The 18,725-nt window shown below is 50.2% G+C and overlaps 1 protein-coding gene across 12 annotated transcripts in view; it reads right to left on the bottom strand.

The window, feature by feature from the left end:
* The window catches only part of STS (steroid sulfatase), a 375,016-nt gene that overhangs the window by 114,815 nt on the left and 241,476 nt on the right, over positions 1–18,725 (bottom strand). For 7 of the 12 annotated variants that reach the window (XR_008552053.1, XR_008552054.1, XR_008552055.1 and 4 more), the window contains exon 10: positions 13,886–14,009. The gene's annotated coding sequence lies outside the window, so the exon portion shown is untranslated. Of the gene's footprint in view, positions 1–441; positions 538–1,495; positions 2,574–13,885; positions 14,010–18,725 lie in introns of those variants that run through there. The other 5 variants (XR_008552059.1, XR_008552060.1, XR_008552061.1 and 2 more) reach the window with 5 other exon arrangements.

The raw sequence follows: 18,725 nt of genomic DNA on the forward strand, positions 1-18,725 counted from the left end.
TGGCATCTGGAGGGCACCTAAGGGGAGGTGACTGGAGTGGGACAAGGTCCTGAGGGTGGTGCCCCCGTGAGTGGGATAAGTTCCTTGCAATGGAGACCCCAGGGCCCTTCCACATCCCTCCTAGCAGGTGAGGACACACACAGAAGACACCATCTAGGAACCAAGAAGCAGATCTTCACCAAAAACGCCTGCATCTTGCGCTTCCCAACCTGCGAGGAATAAATTTCTGTAGTTTTTAAGCTACCCAGCCTGGTATTTGGTGACGGCAGGAGCCACAGGACCCTGTCACCAGATAGGTCAAGAAAGTACATTGGATTGGGTTCGCTGGGGCTGGATTGGGGGACCCAGCATTAAATGTGCAATTATGCACATCTGTGCACACAGGAGCATGTGCATTGAATGGAAATAGTTGGATACTGGCTACTTCGTGGAATATATTACCAGAATCGAGTTTCTTATCTGGAAATGTCCCTTGACCTGTTAACCTTCATCAGCCAGGATGATATTTCCGAGCATGCATTACTTCCTCTGAAGCTTCTAGAACAAAACAGGATGCAGTTAAATAAGTGATCTAAGTAGACATAGAGGGGTCGGCGGCCAAAAATATAGCTCTGGTCCAGTGTTAGCAGGCGATTCGGTCCTACAGGAATGACAAACAGCTTGTGAAGGACACACCTAAACCTTCCCATTAATTACATCCCCAGCAGAGGAAATGCATGAAAAAATAAGGCCACTGGACTCGGAAGCATAAAAAACATCTGCTTTTATATCACCAACGAGACTCATCTTTTCTCTATGAGACAATATCACCTATTTAAATCTGAAGCTATTTTTGCCTTGGCCTCATCTGTGCAGGTCCTATATTTAAGGCAGACATGTGATGGAGGAAGTAATGTCTGCTCGGAGGATTAATTTGGGGGCTCACTTGAAAAATAGCCTCACCTTCCTCTAAATTAAGAAATATTTACTCTCACTCTGCACTTGTCAAATGAGAAAGGAATGATGAGGCTCTTGGCTTCGAGAGAAATCTCCGTAGTGTTCTAAATTGTGTCTTGCAAATTAAAATCCTACAAGCAAAAGTTTTCCTGCATTCAGGGGAAGCAGGCTTTCGTAGGATGCTTTTCGTTCCCAGTTTTTAGCTCCCCGCAGGAACTTCAAAGAAGGTAAAAATAGCCAGATATGACTCAGTTAACAATAAAAAAAAACAAAACAGCTATTGAAAACAGGATCAATCTTTCACCCGATTAAGAAAACTTTAGCTACTGATGCTGCCGTCAGGAATAAAAGTCCCGTTCCTGCCGCCCTTCCTGTCTCTTCCTCAGTCTGTTTATATCACGCAGACGCCCCAAATAGAATTTTTCGATAAGCGTACATTTTAAGAAGTCTTTTTTTTTTTTTTTTGCTTTGAGTATTATATTCCACCAGATGGATGAAAATGATTCCACAAACTTAACAGTTTCATTAAACTGCAAATGTTTAATTAAAGAACCGCTCATTAAAAAAAAAAAAAGAAACCAACCCGCGTACAAGTGCACATCGACGCATTTCTCATTCAAGGCTCCCGAGAGAGGAAAACATGAACAAGATCCAGTTTTCCTGCTTGAGGTCTCTGTCCACAGAGGGACTGTTGTTTCTAGCAAAGACATTGTGAGAAAATAACAAGATGGCGTGTAACCTGATCTCCACCCGCGAGGGATTTATGTAAACCAGGACACGCAAACAGCCGACTCTACTAGGCAGAACAAAACACACAACAGACATCTTTGAAAAGCAGCTAGAACGGTGCTAAGTAAGACGAGACCCCTTCCAAGGACGAGGCATGGCCTCGGGCCACGGGTGGGGAGAGTCCTTGGAACTGAATCACCGGAGAAGAGCTCACGTGGCACGAGAGTGGTGTGCAATGTATAGAAATCTATTTTGTGGCTGTGTGCTTTTCGTCTCCTTTGAGAAATGAGCAGACTTGTTCTCTGTGCACAATGGCAGCCACCTGGAGCGCCTTGTTCAAGCTTAGCCTGAAGGCGACTTCACGACGGGCAAGGAAGGGGCAGCGGGCGAGTGGATTCTAGGGGGAGGCTGGACCTGGGGCAGGGAGCTCAGGCCTGCAGCTCAGGTCTGGAGCGAGGAGAAACCCACTCTGGACACCTGTGGCCTCCCCAGCCCAGAGCCGCAAGCCAGGAGGCTGGTGCTGCAGAGAAGAAGCCAGAAGGGAAACGCTGCAGGCAAGACCACTCCGTACTCTGTCCCAGGCTTGTGTGCCTCCTGCCAAGCGGTCCCTGCTCTGCTTCTCCATCGCTGCAGGCCAGAGTCATGAGGAGGGTGGAGGGAGCTGCAGGAGACACGGCTCACCGTGGGGCACGTGACCAGCTAACAGCAGAGTTCGGCCTCGAACCCCCGTCGGAAAAGCCTCAAGCCCAAAGTGCATCCTCCCGCAGCTGATTCCGCAACCCCCGGCCTCGGAGTCCCCGCCCAGCAGCTCTTCCCTGAGCAGATGTCGTCAACTCCATGTTAGCCAAAGAGGAAACAAAACAGAATCAAAATCTTCCGGTGTTTGTTGCTCAGAGTCCCTCGGTCGGCTTGGCCATGGGGTAAGAGAGAAAGAAAACGCTTTCAGGATGAAAATAATAAAGCAACGACTTTCAGATCCAAAGCCTAAAACCTCAAAGGAAAAAAGCTGCTTTTGCATTTTCTCGGTCACGCCTGTAGATTTATCATCCACACGATGGCTCTGCAAGTGGACAGGGTCTTACAAGAAATAAAAAGGGTCTTGGACTTGTGTTCTGCACTGGATGGGGAGGGAGGGGTGTAGCCAAAGGGACAGCGGAGGGGCCAGGGAATCAGCCTGCTTGATGCTTTCAGATGGGGACAGAGACCGCCTTCTCCTGCAGAGAGACGGCTGCACACCAGCTGCCAGGTAAGGGACCTGCACCCCACAAAAGAGCAGCAATTGCATGAGGGGGAAGTCTGTAACTGAGAATGGGGTTCACGGATGCCGGCACTGGTGCGCCTCTGACTCTTGATGAATGTGTTTTATGTCGAGTGTTAATGTAGCATTTAGAAATCAGGACCCCGTGTTTACCTTGATGGCTGTTTATGGACGCCGACGGGCGAGAGGGACCACGTGAGGCACACACCTGCCCCAGCAGCCTGCGCCCTGGAAGGCAAATAGCCACCTCCCGACCTGCCCAGGTCACCAGGCCTGCAGAGAGCAAAGCTCCCCGTGGAGGAAGGCGAAGTCTTCCCCTGTCTTTATTTATATACATTTTCTCGTGACCTCTCAGGAGCCTCAGCTCCTCCTAACACCCACGCAGGGTTTTAAGTTTTCCCTAATGACTGTGTCTCCCCTTCACTTTTCTCCCTAGTGACTGATTCCCAACCCTTTTTTCACTGTGTAGAGAAACTGGGGTGCAGGCCAGACGTGTGGGGGTGCGAGGACTCCCCAGAGACAGAGTAGGGGCAGAGCAGGCCGATCTACTGAAATCCACCGCTGAGGGGAGCAGCGGGCGAGACCAGAGGTCTGCTGCACCCTGTGGGTAGCTCCCTGGACAGAGACTGAACTCAGCCGCAGCCGTGACAGTGCTGAGAGCCCCTAGGCCACTGGGAAGGCGCAACCCTCACCCTTTACCCCATTATCATCTCCCATCCGAGTCACAGCTGCAAAGAATCACCCCATTAATTGGGAGCACGGTGGTTGCAAAGCAATTGGAGAATCTGATTTTGCACGAAGGCCAAAGCCCTCGTCCCCAGCCTGGGCTGCCCGCTGCAGTGACCTGGACAGCTTTCCAGCAGCCAGAGTCTCTCCAGACCAATTAAATCAGAAGCTGGCAGGATGACCCCTTGGAGCTCCCTGCTGGTTCTGCAGGCTGGCCTTGGAGACACCGTCCACTGCCTCTCAGCTGCGCCCCCTCATCAGCTCGCAAAAGCCAGAATGCCTCAGCATGCGCTTCCTTACAGCACTCTCTTGATATTTATTAGCAGATTTAGGTGAGTCGTGGAAAGCAAGATTTTGCAGGCCCACACGTTTATCAACTGGCATGTTTTACGTCAGCCTCGCAGAGATGGGGCTCTGTACACCCAACGCTCTCGCGAGTCACCGTCTTAAAAGCAAAGCGGCCAACACTGAAAACCAAAAGCCTCGTAAATTTACTTAATCCAGGACTCCCAAAAGGATCTCGTCACTAAACGACCTTTTCCTCAGAGCCTCCCAGGTCTCCTGGGAAAATAAGACTCGTGGATTCACCTGCTGGGCCCCCCCTTCGCCGTAGAACGTGGGCCACAATGTCGGGAAGAAAGATGAGGGAGATGTCTTCTAGAAAGTTCCAGATCCCTGAACCCAAGGACAGCTAAGAACAGAAGGGCAGGCTTTTGCTGACCCAAGAGAAACAACTCACCGATTCTTTACGTGGGAGGCTTTTGCTTTATCGCCACAACAAAATTAGATGTTGAACGTCAAAGTCATGAGGACCTGAAGACATTCTCCAGAGCAAAGTCCTACAGTTAGTTCTGCTGTGGAGTCTCGCGACAAAGGAAGAAGCAAGGAGGGTTGCAGAGCTCCGTCGCCCACCTGCCTGGACACCCAGAGGCAAAGGACTCGGGGTACCCCTGAGACGGATGAAGCTACGACGAAGCTTCTGAGACACTGAAATGTGGATGGTTTTTTCAAGACCTAATTTCTTGGGCGCACAAACAACATAGAGAAGGAGTTGGGGATTTCCCCTAGGCCCCCCATCGCCCCCGGCACATGCTCACCGGTGACAATTGCTGAGCCTGTATGGACGCAGCGTTACCCCAAACCTTACAGTCCTCCCCAGGGGTATCCATCCCACGCGCTGGAGAAGTGCATGTGGATACAGCCACCATTATAATACCACACCGAGGGTTTGCACCGACCCCGAAACCCCCTGCGCTTGGCCCGTGCACGCCCCTCCCGACCTCGGCCGACCAGCGACACTCCACAGTATCATCTTTTCCAGGGTCACAGAGTTGAATCACACCCCTGGGGGTCTTCGGATTGGCTTCCTTCAGTGAGTTTTGTACATTGAAGGTTCCTCCATGAATATTCACTCTTAAAGGTAATGTACTAGCAAGAGGAGGCTGTGAGGAAAGTAATCTGGGCTGGGAGACACTGTTGGAGGATTTCAACATCCAGCGTCATTTACCGTGGGGACTAGCTGACATCTGGAAGGAGCAAATGAGGTGCTCACAGCAAGAGTGACGTTTATTGACGTATTGATCGATCATGATGGTTTTCATTTTAACTATCACCCTGGAAAGTGCCAACCAGATGCCTCCAGAAGTTGACATCCCACTCAGAATTTCCGTCTCTCATGCTGGAGAGTTTCCCGGGTGCCAGAAAGTGGGGTGCAGGTAGGAGAAAATAAACTGTTCACCCAGGCCTGCACTAGGCAACATCACCTCTGCAAACACCGGATTAAACGGCGCTCATTAAGATACATCTTCGATACGACAACATCGCATCATCGCTGATGTGGCCAACTGAGAGCGCGTGGGGATTTCGACAGGACCTCACCAAACGCGATCTTTGCGAAAAGCAAAGGCCGCCTCCCTCGACTGGCTCAATTCTTAAAGTCGTGATTTTTGGGATGTGGACGAGCCGTCACGTGTCGGCATCGTTTAGACGACTCACCGCACGATCGCGAAGTTCTGACTTGACAGATTTTCTGCTTCGGTGCAGCTTCTACTTGCGACATTTTCAAAACAGAATCTACACTTTATCCACTGTATCTCATTTGCTCTCACATTAATTCCCGCGCAATCAGTTGTAAACAGGATTGTAATGGGTGAGAAGATTCAGCACGCCTAATTCCAGAGGGCAGAGACGGTTTTTTTTTTTTTTTGTTAAAATGGAAAAGGTCTCCTTTTAAAGACTCATGAATCTATATAAAATCAGAACCATTACCTGTGCTGTCCGTTGCTATGGTTACAGACTCATGTGATCTCCAGGTCTGACATAATTCAGGTGTCTGCACGGCAATATCATCACAAAGGCATCAGAGAAATTTGCAGCGGTGCAGGGAACCAGGAAAAATAATTTACCAAACAAAATATTTTCAAAGAAAAAGGACAGTCTAGGAAGCGATCACATTTCTTACTTTATCTTGTAATATAGTTTCTACCTTTTCCATTCTATATTTACATATCTTTTTATATCTGTTCTTTCTCTCCTAGAAATTCATCTCTTTCATTTCAAACTTAAAATTCACACATGAACTACAGAGGGGGGAAAAAAAGATTTCTTCATTACGGAATGCAGCCCAAGAATAATGTCAGGCATTTGTGGAGATTAAAACAGTTGCTTGCTTTCTTTTTTGCGTTTTGCTCTTAAATCATAAATTGCAAGAGCTATGTTTGTGTAAAGAGATTTTCTGGCACCAAACCTCTTCAATTTTATTGCGTGACCTCGATGAATTAATAGAGCTCTACTGCTTTTGTAAGCACTGACTTCCGAGTTCACAGTTGGGTTTAAAACCCAAAGGCACAAGAAGTCAGTGGTCACGTGCTACCGCTGTAAATACGGCAAGCTGCCTGTTCTTGCGCATGGCCAGATAGTCGAGGGATAGGTAGGTGACCGGCAGGCACACCAACCACATTCACACATTAATTGCATAATTAATTTCAATGGCTGATAAGGACTGACTCTTTGCAGGGACATTACATTGTTGAAATAAAGAAAATAATATTGTTTCCACAATGAAATACTAGAGAAGACACAAACAGACCAGGAGTGAAAAAGAAGTAGATGATGGTAAAGGTTCTGAACAAACACATGAATATTTTTGGAAATAAAAGATGAAAAAACACAGTGACCTCATCCAGAGAGAAGCCCTGGAGGTGAGAAACGAAGCCACAGCCAGCTTGAAAGAACACTGGTGTTGCAAGTAAATTTTCTATTTGAGCTCTTGATGATCTTGGTCCATCTCTTCATACTCACTTATCAGTAAGGGGTTTTCAGAGGTAGATGATGGATGATGGATGGACGATGGATGGATGGTTAGATAGATGGTGGATAGATGGATGGATGGATGGATGGATGGATGGATGGCTGGATGGATAAATGGATGGATGGATTAATGGATGGATGGATAGATGTAAGATAGATGGATAGATGGATGGATAGATAGAATGGATAAATGGATGGATGGATGGATGGATGAATGGATGGATGGATGGGTGGATGGATGGATGGATGGATGGATGGATGGATGAGTGGATGGATGAGTGGATGGATGGATGGATGGATGGATTAATGGATGGATGGATTAATGGATGGATGGATTAATGGATGGATGGATAGATGTAAGATAGCTGGATAGATGGATGGATAGATAGATAGAATGGATAAATAAATGGATGGATGGATGGATGGATGGATGGATGGATGGATGGATGGATGGAAGGAAGGGTAGAAGGAAGGATGGATAGATAAAACATAGATGGACAGATGGATGATAGATGACTAGCTGGCATAGACAGATGGATCTATGGAGACAGACACCTCTAATCAACAGCCATCTCTAGATCCCTACCTATGTCTACATGAAGACACTCACATTTAAGGAGCTGGCCTGTGTGTTTGTAGGGACTGGCCAGTCTGAAGTCAGCCGGGCAGCCTGGAAACTCGTAATTTCTATGCATAGCTTGAGGCTGAATTACTCTCAGTCAGGAACATCTCAGTGTTTGACCCTAAGGGCTTCGCGAGATAGGATGAGGTCCACCCGCGCCACCTCTGGAGGAGGAGGGTGATCTGAGAGTCAACAACGGTGGCTGTTGGCCCCATATACAAAATGCCTTCATGACCGAATCTACCTGAGCAGGTCAGGCCAACCTCTGGGCATCCTTGCTTTGCCACACGCGACTCAAGAGCACCCTCCAGTAGCTGCAGACACGCCTCTCACACCAATCCACAGATTTCTGGGTCAAATCCTTTCAGTTATAAACTGGATGCGTCTACACGGGGCCCAACCTCTGCTCCATGGTTATAAGATGGGGGTGTGTCCTATCAGCTCCATGCACTCCAGCCTGGGGTGTGCCCTTTTGGAATGAATCATGACTAATCACTCAGGAGGGTTTCCTGCCTCCCAACAAGCTCACATCCATGCCCTGCGCCTTCTCCTGGCGTGGATTCACTTCACAGCTTCCAGGACAAGCGTCAGCTTGTACCCGAGATGCCACCATCCACTAGCATCACGTGCCAGCAAGAAACTTTAGGATCTTATTAATATGTTTGCATGTCCTTTACAAACTGCTAATTCCAGTGTTCTGGGAGCCCCCCGAGCACCTGTCACCCCATCCTCCTCAGGGATTCTGCAGCTCAGGACGACGGACAGACCCCGGCTTCCTGGCTCTCTCCTGTGCTCACCCCCAAGTGCTCTTCCCTCAGCCTCCCCCACCCTTTCCATAAGCACACAGATTTTTCCTAAATAAAGATTCTTTTCTTGCGTCACCCAAACTCAAGTTGGGCTCCCTGGGAAAATGTGCTGCTAAGGAGAATATTCAAAGAAGAGGCGGTAGGATCTGGAGGAGCTATTTTTAAAAACATGCCGAGGAGCGTCCACATCGGTGCAATAGGTCTGGGACCCGGCAAGTGCATGACCTTGAAAGGACATTTTGATGGGAAAAGAGCAGTTTTGCTCTCTTTTCACAGCACGAAAGCCCGGCCCGCAGAACCTAACCGCACACGGGGCAGCGCCCAGCGCAGACGGCAGCCAGGGGTCTCCGGGCTCTCGCCAGCATCGTCGCCCTGCTCCGGGGTAGCGGGCGTGATTTTGCTGCCACAATCTAACATTTTGGTCTCCTGGCTCAATAATTTCCCCTTTCCTGCTGCTGGACACCACTTCCCGACGAACACCAACTCCAGGAGGCATCCGCCGTCTGCTCGCACCTAAATTATTAATAAATATGTCACGGCAAGAAAACCAGCATCGACCCCGCGGCGGCTCCGCTCTCTCCGAAGTCGATGCCAACGCACAGTATTGACCTTCTCGGGAGGCCTCACGGGGCGGCCCGCCTCGGAGAAGCTAATTTGCTCCCACGCGTGGGGAAGCAGATGTCCACGGCCAAGACAGCGGTCGGGAGGCAGAAACCAGGCGTTGGACAAGACCCTAAAGCCTCCCTCACTGTGCTGACAGCCTCTCATGCCCTCCGGGAGAGGCCGAGCTCTCTACTGGTTTTCTTCCGCGTTGCCAAGAGTATTTTACAAAAAAGTCGGATAATAGTGTCCCACTTATTTGGTGAAGTTTATGAAAAAAACCAAGATGTTAATTGGACGTATGTGTATTTCCCACAGCCTGGGTCTGCTTCTACTCTGGGCGCCGCGTACACGAAACCCCTGCTCGGCTTGACCCACTGCTATGCCTCTCTCACCTCTGATCGCGCCAACTCCTGGACCAGCCTCGGGCTGTGGTCCGCCCTGGGACAGCTCCCTCGTCCTGCAGCTAATTGCCCATCCCGGGGCAGGGTGTCCGGCTTCCCGGCCGTGCTCATAGGGGGCAGCTCACCCCTTCACTGCCATCGGCGCCCCGAATCCCAACGGGGTATGAATTCTCCCCACCATGAAGTCCACTGCACTCCAAGCTCCGGGGACAGCCCTGCTTGGCTCGTGTGGATAAACAGGCGGCCAAACACCTCAGCGTCTATCCTGCTGCTGGAAACGTCCCCGATGGCTGCGCCTCATCAAGAATCCAGAGGATTTGGTGAAATTTTGCCCCGGAGCTTCGGAGGTTGGTCCTTTGTCACCTGGTAGACACTCACTTTCCTTTCCTCAGCTCAAAGGGACCAGCCGGTGCCTAATGACCCACTTCTCAGCCTCAGGCTAATTAAAATAGTGAGCGTTGGCTTCCCTGGGCATCGCGTATTTCGACAGACACAGCTTGAGGCTTCTTTATAATAGCAGAAGTCATGGGTTCTCCTCTCTCTCTCTATATATATATATATATTTATTTATATAGGTGTATATATATATATATATTTATTTAGGTGTATAGATATATAGGCAGGTAGACTTACCTGCCTCTTCTCCAGAAACAGTGACCCCGCCCTCCATGCTAAAAGGCGGCATGAGCCAGACAAGCCGTGAATTTGCGAAAAAGTCCAATTGGCAAAAAAAGAAACTTAGCGGGTACCCTCCTGCGCCCAAATTGCCAACCTGCAAGCCTTAGACCCAGCTCTCGCTCACGCGCTGCATCTATTTCACAAAGGCTCGCGTGCATTTCAGAAGAGGAATCCATCTAAACAGCCCCATGGCCCTGCAAAGGGAATGACAATTACTGGCGTGATATTTTCCCAGCACGGTACCGCAGGAGGCAAATTCTCGGCCCGAGACTTGTTTTTGTAACATCTCTCTCCGTTTTTTTCTCGAATCCAAAATTTATAGGATAATCTAAAGTTTTAGGATTTGAAATACAGCCGCAGTAATCTTTTCATTTTCTGTAGGCTTTCTTATTTTGGACTGCATCAAAAATAAATATGTTTTATGGCCCTGAACTTGAAGGAGGTTTTAAAAGTCATTTAAGGGTGGACTTCGGTTATGTTTGGGATCAAATCTTGATGAACAGCCCACTCCGTCTGTCCCCGAGGGAGAGCCCACTTCTTTATGAGGTTGGGCTGTGGCTTCTGAATAAGAATAAGAACAAATGTCAAGGATCGTGATGAGAAATAACAGTTCCCCATCATGGCTCTGAGATGTCCTGCTGGGAAAATCAGCATATTGATGGGCCCGGGGCCAAGGTAAACATCTCTCTATTCCAATAAATAAGCAAGGCTAGCCGATGTAAATGAATCATAACACCCTGGTCTCCGAGCAGAAGAGAGAGGTGGGCGGCTCGGCAAGCCAGGCTTCGCGGGCCCCTAAATTTCAGTTCCGAAGATCGTGCGCCCATCTCTTGCAAGGACCAGGGTTGACCTTCTGTGCTGGGGAAGGGGAACTTATAAAAGCGGCTTTTGTGACCAGGATGTGATTGCTTTCAAGTCCATAATTCTAGCTTTACCCACGCCCAGGTGACCCAGGCCTGAAGGCTCAGCTGGCTCCTGCGTAGACCCACCGCAAGGTCTCCGGTTCTCTCAGTGTGTCAAATCCTGAACTCCTCTCACATCCCCACACCTGCCTCCGGCCCCACATTCCTGGCCCCACATTCCTGTTCTCTTTAATGACGTTGTTAACGACCAGGGTCTCCGTGGAGGAAAGCTAGTTCCCATATGCCCCATGCAACCCAATGCCCTGTGGCTCTGACTTCCATTGCACAGCCTTCCCTGCATTCATCACCGCCCCCCAGCACCCCCAGCACCCCCACAGGGTTCTGTGTCGACCACAGCAGCAGCTCAGGCCACCACAGGTCCCAAGGAAAGGACTCGCATTTTACTCTCTGCCTCTTCACACCAGTGGTTGAGTCTCTGCCTCTAAAATAGCCACGTTTATGAGCAGGACAGGCCAAGTGTTGGGTGCTCTGGACACGGCCTACCTTCCGGTTCCATGGTCTCTCCGGCTCGTTACATGATATCGTGTATTATTATATAATATCTTGCATTATTTTATGGCAATGATATGATTATTGTTTATTACCATACTGTGATTATTTATTATGATACGATATTATTTATTATGTAATATAATAATGCAAGATATTGTATAATTACACGTAGGTGAAGGCTGAGAGATCATCTGCTATTTCCATGCCCGTCTGGAGCCGGGCTTGGAAGATGAGGGTGGCCGGGAGCCAGGCCAAGAAAATCTGCATTTCCCACTAGGTTTGGGACGAGGCTGGCGGGTGTGGGGAGAGGTGACGGCTCACGTCCACAGGCGTCCGTGTTCCAGGAGAAACCCTTAAGGAGAGGGGAGATTGACAGCCATTCTGCGGGGTGTCTGCCTCCACCCCGCTTTCCGGTGTGAGTTAGGGCAAGCTTGGCCACTGCGAAAATGTGGGTGCCTCTAACATGTCTGCACGAGAGAGAGGAAATCACACAAGCCAGAGACTGGGCTTTCTGATGGGAGGCTCTGCCAGCAGGTTCACACGCAGGAGGGGTGATTCTTCTGCCCCTGACGAGTCTCAGAAACAAAGATTTACATGGGACCCGAATCAGCATCCACCTCCTTGCACCAGGGAACAAGTGAACGACGCGACCATTTAATTCCGAAGCAAAGGAGGTCCACGGTTGGCAAACACGCCTCCCGTCAGCTGCCGCTCCCGACGGGCTTTCCCGCCTTCCCCGACCACGAGCATCAACACGACGGGACTCAACGCGGCGTCAAAAACGCATTCACTTTCTCAGGGTGGCAGTTACCCACGTTCAGCTGCAAATTCAGCTGCTGTTGAAAACCTGCTGGGGCACAGCATTGCTCTCCTAATTCATGAGGCAAATGTGCTAAAGATGAACACGGGGCTGGCTCCTTTTTTTGCAAAACCAGCATCAAGACACGCAGTGATCCCACACCTCTGAGGCCAGCTGGCAGACAGGCCGATTCCCTGCGGACATCGCCGCCTACGGGCACCGTGGTGGAAGAAATAACTCCACCCTGAGGAGTCTGGGCAGCTCCAGGGGGTAACAAGGGCCTACAGAAGGCAGAGTCTCGCCAAGTTTTGAAGCGAACGAAACAGACAAAAAGGGAAATCTTTGACAGAAGAAAATCGTTCCAGCCTTTTCTCCACTTGAAACTCCTTTTATGCGAAGGATCCATCAAGCTTTATGGGGCACAGTAGGGATTTTGCAGAATGAAAGGGACCCAGCTGCCATCCTTTTTATCTTTTTATGGCAGCATAAGAAGCAGTGTCTGCTGTTGTGGGCGCACTGAGCGTTGCTTCAGGTTCTATAAATCCATGCAGACGAGAAACTCATCTGCGAAGCTGAATCCAAACGTATCAGAGCTACAAACTTTGATTCAGTATTCAGCTTTGTACGACTCCCTCCTAAGCCTTACCCAACACATAATAACCACTGTGGGGGAGGTATGTTCACGGGGTGAAAATCAGCTGCGTGAATAAGGGGCAGGGCACCAGCAAACCACCCCGAAAGCTCACTCTGATGAATGACCTTAAGCTCTCCTGCAGAGCACGAGGGTCCCCATCTCCCCTGGGCTGTGTCCACTAACAGAACAGAACCTACTCAGGATCCAGGGAAAACTTTCAATCTTAGAGACGCAAACGGGACATGGTAAAATTCAGCAGGGCGACTCCAAACCGGGGAGGTTGATGGCTATCCACGCCAGGCCCTGCGTATTATCGACACAGCCATTCACAGGCGTCTGGCGCTATCCTCGGGGCTTGATTTTAGACTTAAAGTCTAAACTGATGAAATGATTTTAGACTTAAAGTCATGATGTGCACATCCCCAATGGCCTGGGACCTGGAACGAAACGCCGCCAGTATAGCCCCGGTCCAGGGTGCGCAGAAATCCCCAGCTTTCCTGCACGCGGTACGCGGCAATGGAAGGAAACCACGTGAGTAACATGTTTCACAACGTGGGTCTGTCCGTGAAAGGGCACTTTAAAATGCATGGTGCTAAACAACGGTGAACATATAACTTGGAGGCTTTCAAAACCTTACATTTAAACCCAAGGTTTCCCCGTGGCATCTGAATTCCTAATGGATTTAAAGAATTTGAGTGCAGTCGGGAAACCGGACGTAGCAGCTCGCCAAGCAGTGTTGAAAATGAAATCCAGATGAAGGCAGAGGGCATTTTCCCTATTAATTATGTATGTGCGGGAGAACAAGGGACATTTGCATCTGCAGGGTCAGCCCACGTCTCGCAAGCCAGGGGTAATCAATACGTTTGTTAAGAAGATAAATGACACTCGTGTGCAATCTTTAAACAGTGCCTGCGAAGATCAGAGGTAATTATTTGGGAAAAGCCAGCAGTTGGGGTGACGCATCCCTACCTCGCCTCTTCGCTGCTCCCTGGGTCTGCCTGCGGGGCTCCATCTTCTACGACGACAATGAAGATACTGTTGATTTCCAGGGTTCAGGCATCTTTGGAGAGAGCGGAGCAGAATTTCAACCATGCTAGGAGAAAAAGGCAGAGTAAATATTACGGAGGGGAACTTCTTGTTTGGGGCCGGGGGGGATCCACAACCCAGCCCCCCAACTGTTGAAAACATTCCAGAAAAATATCCAAGAGCAACGTAGTCTTGCCAAAGGCTACATTTTTTTTTCTTAAAAAGGCAAAGGAGCAGCTCCTTAAGCTAACCTAAGCCTCTCCTTCGCTTATGAGAAAAATCACGCCCCTGATAAATCACCAAGCCGTCGCGTTGGTCATCTCCAACGGCGATTTAGAGATTATCCTCGAAAGAAAGCATTGTCGAATTGCCTGGCAGCTACACGTCAGACCTTTTACATGTTTTCATTGGCATTAAATTCCATCTAGGAAAATGTAATATCTGTGCTATTGAACTTCATATGCGATTTGTCTTCCCCACGCCTGCTCTTGAATACTAGTCTACACGATGCCGCTCCACCCAAGGCTCGGGACACCGCAGCTGTGCCTCTGATTCACCCAGATGCATGTAAACACGAGGTGCTGATGCCGGATTTTGAGAGCCCCCCCATCCCCGGGGACTCACAACGTTGGGGAGCTCACTCCCCAGCTCCTGTTCTCGTAGAGTCCACAAGCTAAGGGTGCACTGGGCGTGTTGAGATCATTGGGAAATGTAGACAGCAGCATCCATGTGAAAGAGTTTGAAATTCAAAGTTAGGGGTCTATACAGCAGGATTCATTGGGCGCAGCTGAGCCTGTTGGTTTCACGTTGCTATGGCAATCCCCCCTTACACCAGCTGGGACGAGTCGTCAAAATAGAGACCATGTCTCCCCAGACCCCAAAATATATACTGTCTGGTATATTTATCCCCTTTACAGAAAATGTTTGCGGATGTGCAGTCTAGAACGTTTGAAGGTTAAATTACGTGGTGGAAAAAACTGTACCGTGAGCTCCTTTTATTCTTAATATTTCATAATTCAAATCTTAGAAGATGCTCAATAATAAATGATTGGGATAAAAGAAATCCCAAACCATTAAGAATTGACTAAGGAGACAAAGCCAGAAGCTGTGAAAGGAAGAGTGAATTCTTCTAGGTTTTCAATGAAGCGAAGGGATCTACAATGACACCCCAAACCTGGCCCCAAACCCCTGGCAGCCAGGCAAAAATTTTTTTTGAAAAATGGGAAAAAGAAGAGCAGGCCCTTCCATGGCTGGTGGCAGAGTCGCAGACATAGGCTTTTGTTGGGGAGAAGGTTGTGTGCACCCCAAAGTCTCAAGGCTGGAAACCAGGGCCCAGGAGGGAAGGAATGAGCTTGACAAAATGAACCCAACCTCCCTGTGTTTAAAACGCTTCGGTCACGAGCTCAGGTGCCTGGTTTATTTTTGTAGACAAGCGTTTGGGGGAACATGATCAACAGGTGATGTTTTAGGGCCCCGGCCTCTCCCCTCGAAAACTCTCCGCCCGCAGCTTCCGCTGTTACCGAGCGGGACGTCAGGATTCAAATCTGTGCAACTGGGCTGTTCTAGAGAGAAGGGCCTTGCAAAGGAGGAGCAGGGACGGGCCAGCATCCAGTCTCAGGGCCACTCGAGATTTCCACTTCAAGCCCCCGCTCGAGAGGACAATGCCCAGGCCCTCCCGCCGCCGCCCTGCACAAGATTCGACATTCAGACCCTCGGGAGATGCTGGGAGAGGGACATTGCAGCTCCATCCTTTTCTTCAATGCATTGTTTTATTGTCGTGCAAGCAGGGCCTTCTCTGGCTAAGGAAAGACTTCACACAATTTATATTCCCGTCTCTTTTTGCACAAAATAAGCGAAGACATCTCTTTCCCCAGGGGACGATCACAAACACCTTTGCATATGCACAAAGGTGACATCTTACTTTCTTTCCTTTGTTTTTTTCCCCCGAAGCACCGCCGGCTTCCATCCTCGTTAGTGTTGGGGGGGTACAGGGCCTCCCCCCAGTGTGGTCACCGTCCGGTACCCTCCACAGGGGCAATCCCTGACTCTAGTCAGTGCTCCCGGTAGTCCACGGTGCTCCTGCCACACACCTGTCCGGCCTGATCCTTCAAAAACGCCTCAAATATCACACAGGTAGATGCTTCTGTCTGTGGTGTGTATCGGGATTCTTTTGGCTTCACAAGTTGACGTCTGCGGATGATTGAAACAATCTCATCCTGCAGGCGGGGGCACGCTGGAGGAAGAGCGGATGCCTCCACACCCCCCAACCCCCTTCTAACACCCCTGAATTTCAGATTTCTGAGCGTCTGACTTACTGCAAACGCTCTCTGGGTGCTGCTGAGCAGTTCTGTACATCGAGTCTGTGAGCTCAACCCCGGGCTCCTGCACAGCACTGGTTTCCACGCGTGGACACCACCATCAGGGCGCTGACATCAGCTCTGGGCTCATCTGAAATCACCCTGACCCGCCACCTCGCATGGGAGGTGGTTAAAATGGACGCTTGGAAAACAAAACAGGGCGGAAAGCTGCCCCCGCCCGCGTCTCAGGAGCCGAGGGCTTCTGCTGTGTCGGTGATGTGAAGGGTGCCGGGGCCCCTCGGCGATGCCGCCATTAGGGCAATGAGAAAAGGCTCCCAAGTCATCCTCCGCTGAAATCAAACTCCCGGAGACGTCTGGCAAAGGGTGACTCGTGTGGCCCAGGCAAGCGTGCGCGGGACAGCTCTGGGGCCTGAGTGTGGTGACCGCCAGCCCTGTCACCCCGGTGTTAAGCCAGCCAGATCCCTCTGACAGCCCCAGGAACCGGACCCTGAAGCTGGGTAAAGCTCTCCAGGAGAAACACGGGTTTACTAAGGCAATGCCGACTGCGCCCGCCGATGCCGACAGGAGCGTGTGTCGTGAAGACCGTGTGCCCGGGGCTGGCCGCACGCATCCGGGAGCCCAGCCTCACCACTCACGCCAGGCCCAGTGGGAGGGGCTGTGTCCATCTGCCCCTGCACACAGCTTGGCGTGGCCTCAATGCCAGTGTGACTTTTGTGGATTCGATGGCCAACGCCATCCCCTGCTGATGCACACTCCCCGGCTGCATCTTCTCTGACACTGGACTGAGACTCAGAGGCTGTGCCCCATGTGGAAAATGTTCCCACTTGACACCCCAAGCTGAGTCTCTTGCACAGCTGGGTCTGCTCGGTGGACCTCACCCGCCGCCTGTGCTTCTCCCCACACGTCCAGGGACAAGATGCCAGGATCTCCCGTGCCGGGGAGTCAGCGGCGCAGGTTGGAAGGGCGCAGCCTGGTGCAGGAAGGGGACCACGGAGGTGCTCTGGGGTAGAGGACAGTGAGGACTCCGCACCCCCACGTGCACCCACATCTCCCTGGAAGAAGGCTCAGTGCTCTCACGTCCCAAAGCTGTTCGCTACGTTAACATCCTTGAAAAAATGGTCTGGGACAAATGGCTGTTGCCAGGCTCACCCGGGGCGTCTCAGGGGCACACAAATTGGGTGCAAAGCCAGCATTTTAACCCAACGGAATCACTTCTTATGGAAGCTTTAAGTCACGTCTTGCAAGGACGAAGCACGACTGTCTCAAGACCGTCCCAGAGAGCTTTGGCGGAGATCGTGCAATGACTGAGAAGATGCCGACGCAGAAGCTCACGGGCCAGCGACCACATTTCTCAGTGGCATCGAGCGCCAGGGCTGGTTCTGTTTGTGTTTCCCTCGACACATTTCGAGGGAAGACAGTGCATTCAAAAAATTACAGAAGATTTGGGTCACAAATAACCTCTACACGCTGGGCCGTCTAGATGCAACAATAATGCTAAATATGCAGAGAGAAAAAGCTCAGTCTAAACGGATGAAGACGAAGAACAGGTTGCCCAGCTGCGCTTTTCAACTAGGTCTTGTCCACGAGTGATTGTGTCTGTGTCCAGTCACACCAGCAGTCCAGACACGAAGATCCCACCGACATCCTGCCGTCCCTTCCAGGGACGCATTGGATAATATTGAGAAGTCCATGAAGTGTGCACTGACACCTAATATCAGTAAATAAAATAATAAATGAATCATCACGCTTTCGTGATTAGGAGTCACAATAAAACAGTGCAATCGGGCGTACGGGAACGGCACGCACTGGCCGTCCAGTCATCTCCTCACGCACCGATTGCCGTTGACACGAAACAGAAACGCTCCACCGTGGTCACCGATAACGATGTAAATGTGATTCTCTGCCCAGCCCTGCATTAAGCTTAGTCTCTAAATGCTAAGTATCTAAATGCCCCCTTTACCTTGTAACGAGCACCTTGGTGCCAGCTCTGTCACGGCCATGAGGCAAAGACTTTCATACACTATGTAGAAGGAAACAGGCAAATGCTCCATGACGTACATCTCGGAGACACCGTAGCAAAGAAAATGAAGGGGCAGATAAACAGCTGGGACAACGTCAAACTAAAAAGCTTCTGTACAGCAGGAGAGATAATAAGCAAGACGAGGAGACACCCGCAGATGGGGAGGAAACACTTGCAGTCCGCACAACTGATAAGGGACTGAGATCAGGGATCTACAAAGGCCTCACACAACTCCACGAAAACGATATAAAGAGTCCGGTCAAAAATTGGGCCGAAGAGCTGAAGAGATTTCTCCAAGGAGGACATGGAGAAATGCTCAACCTCAATGCAATGCACATCCAAACCACAATGAGCCACCACCTCACACCAGTAAGGATGACCCACATTAAGAAGAAATAACAACAACAACAACCCATGTTGGTGAGGACGTGGGGTAAAAGCAGCC

The sequence above is a fragment of the Talpa occidentalis genome, unplaced genomic scaffold (genome assembly GCF_014898055.3).
Source record: "Talpa occidentalis isolate TD23 unplaced genomic scaffold, MPIMG_talOcc4v2.1 talOcc4.15, whole genome shotgun sequence".
In the NCBI taxonomy this organism is placed as follows: Eukaryota; Metazoa; Chordata; class Mammalia; order Eulipotyphla; family Talpidae; genus Talpa; species Talpa occidentalis.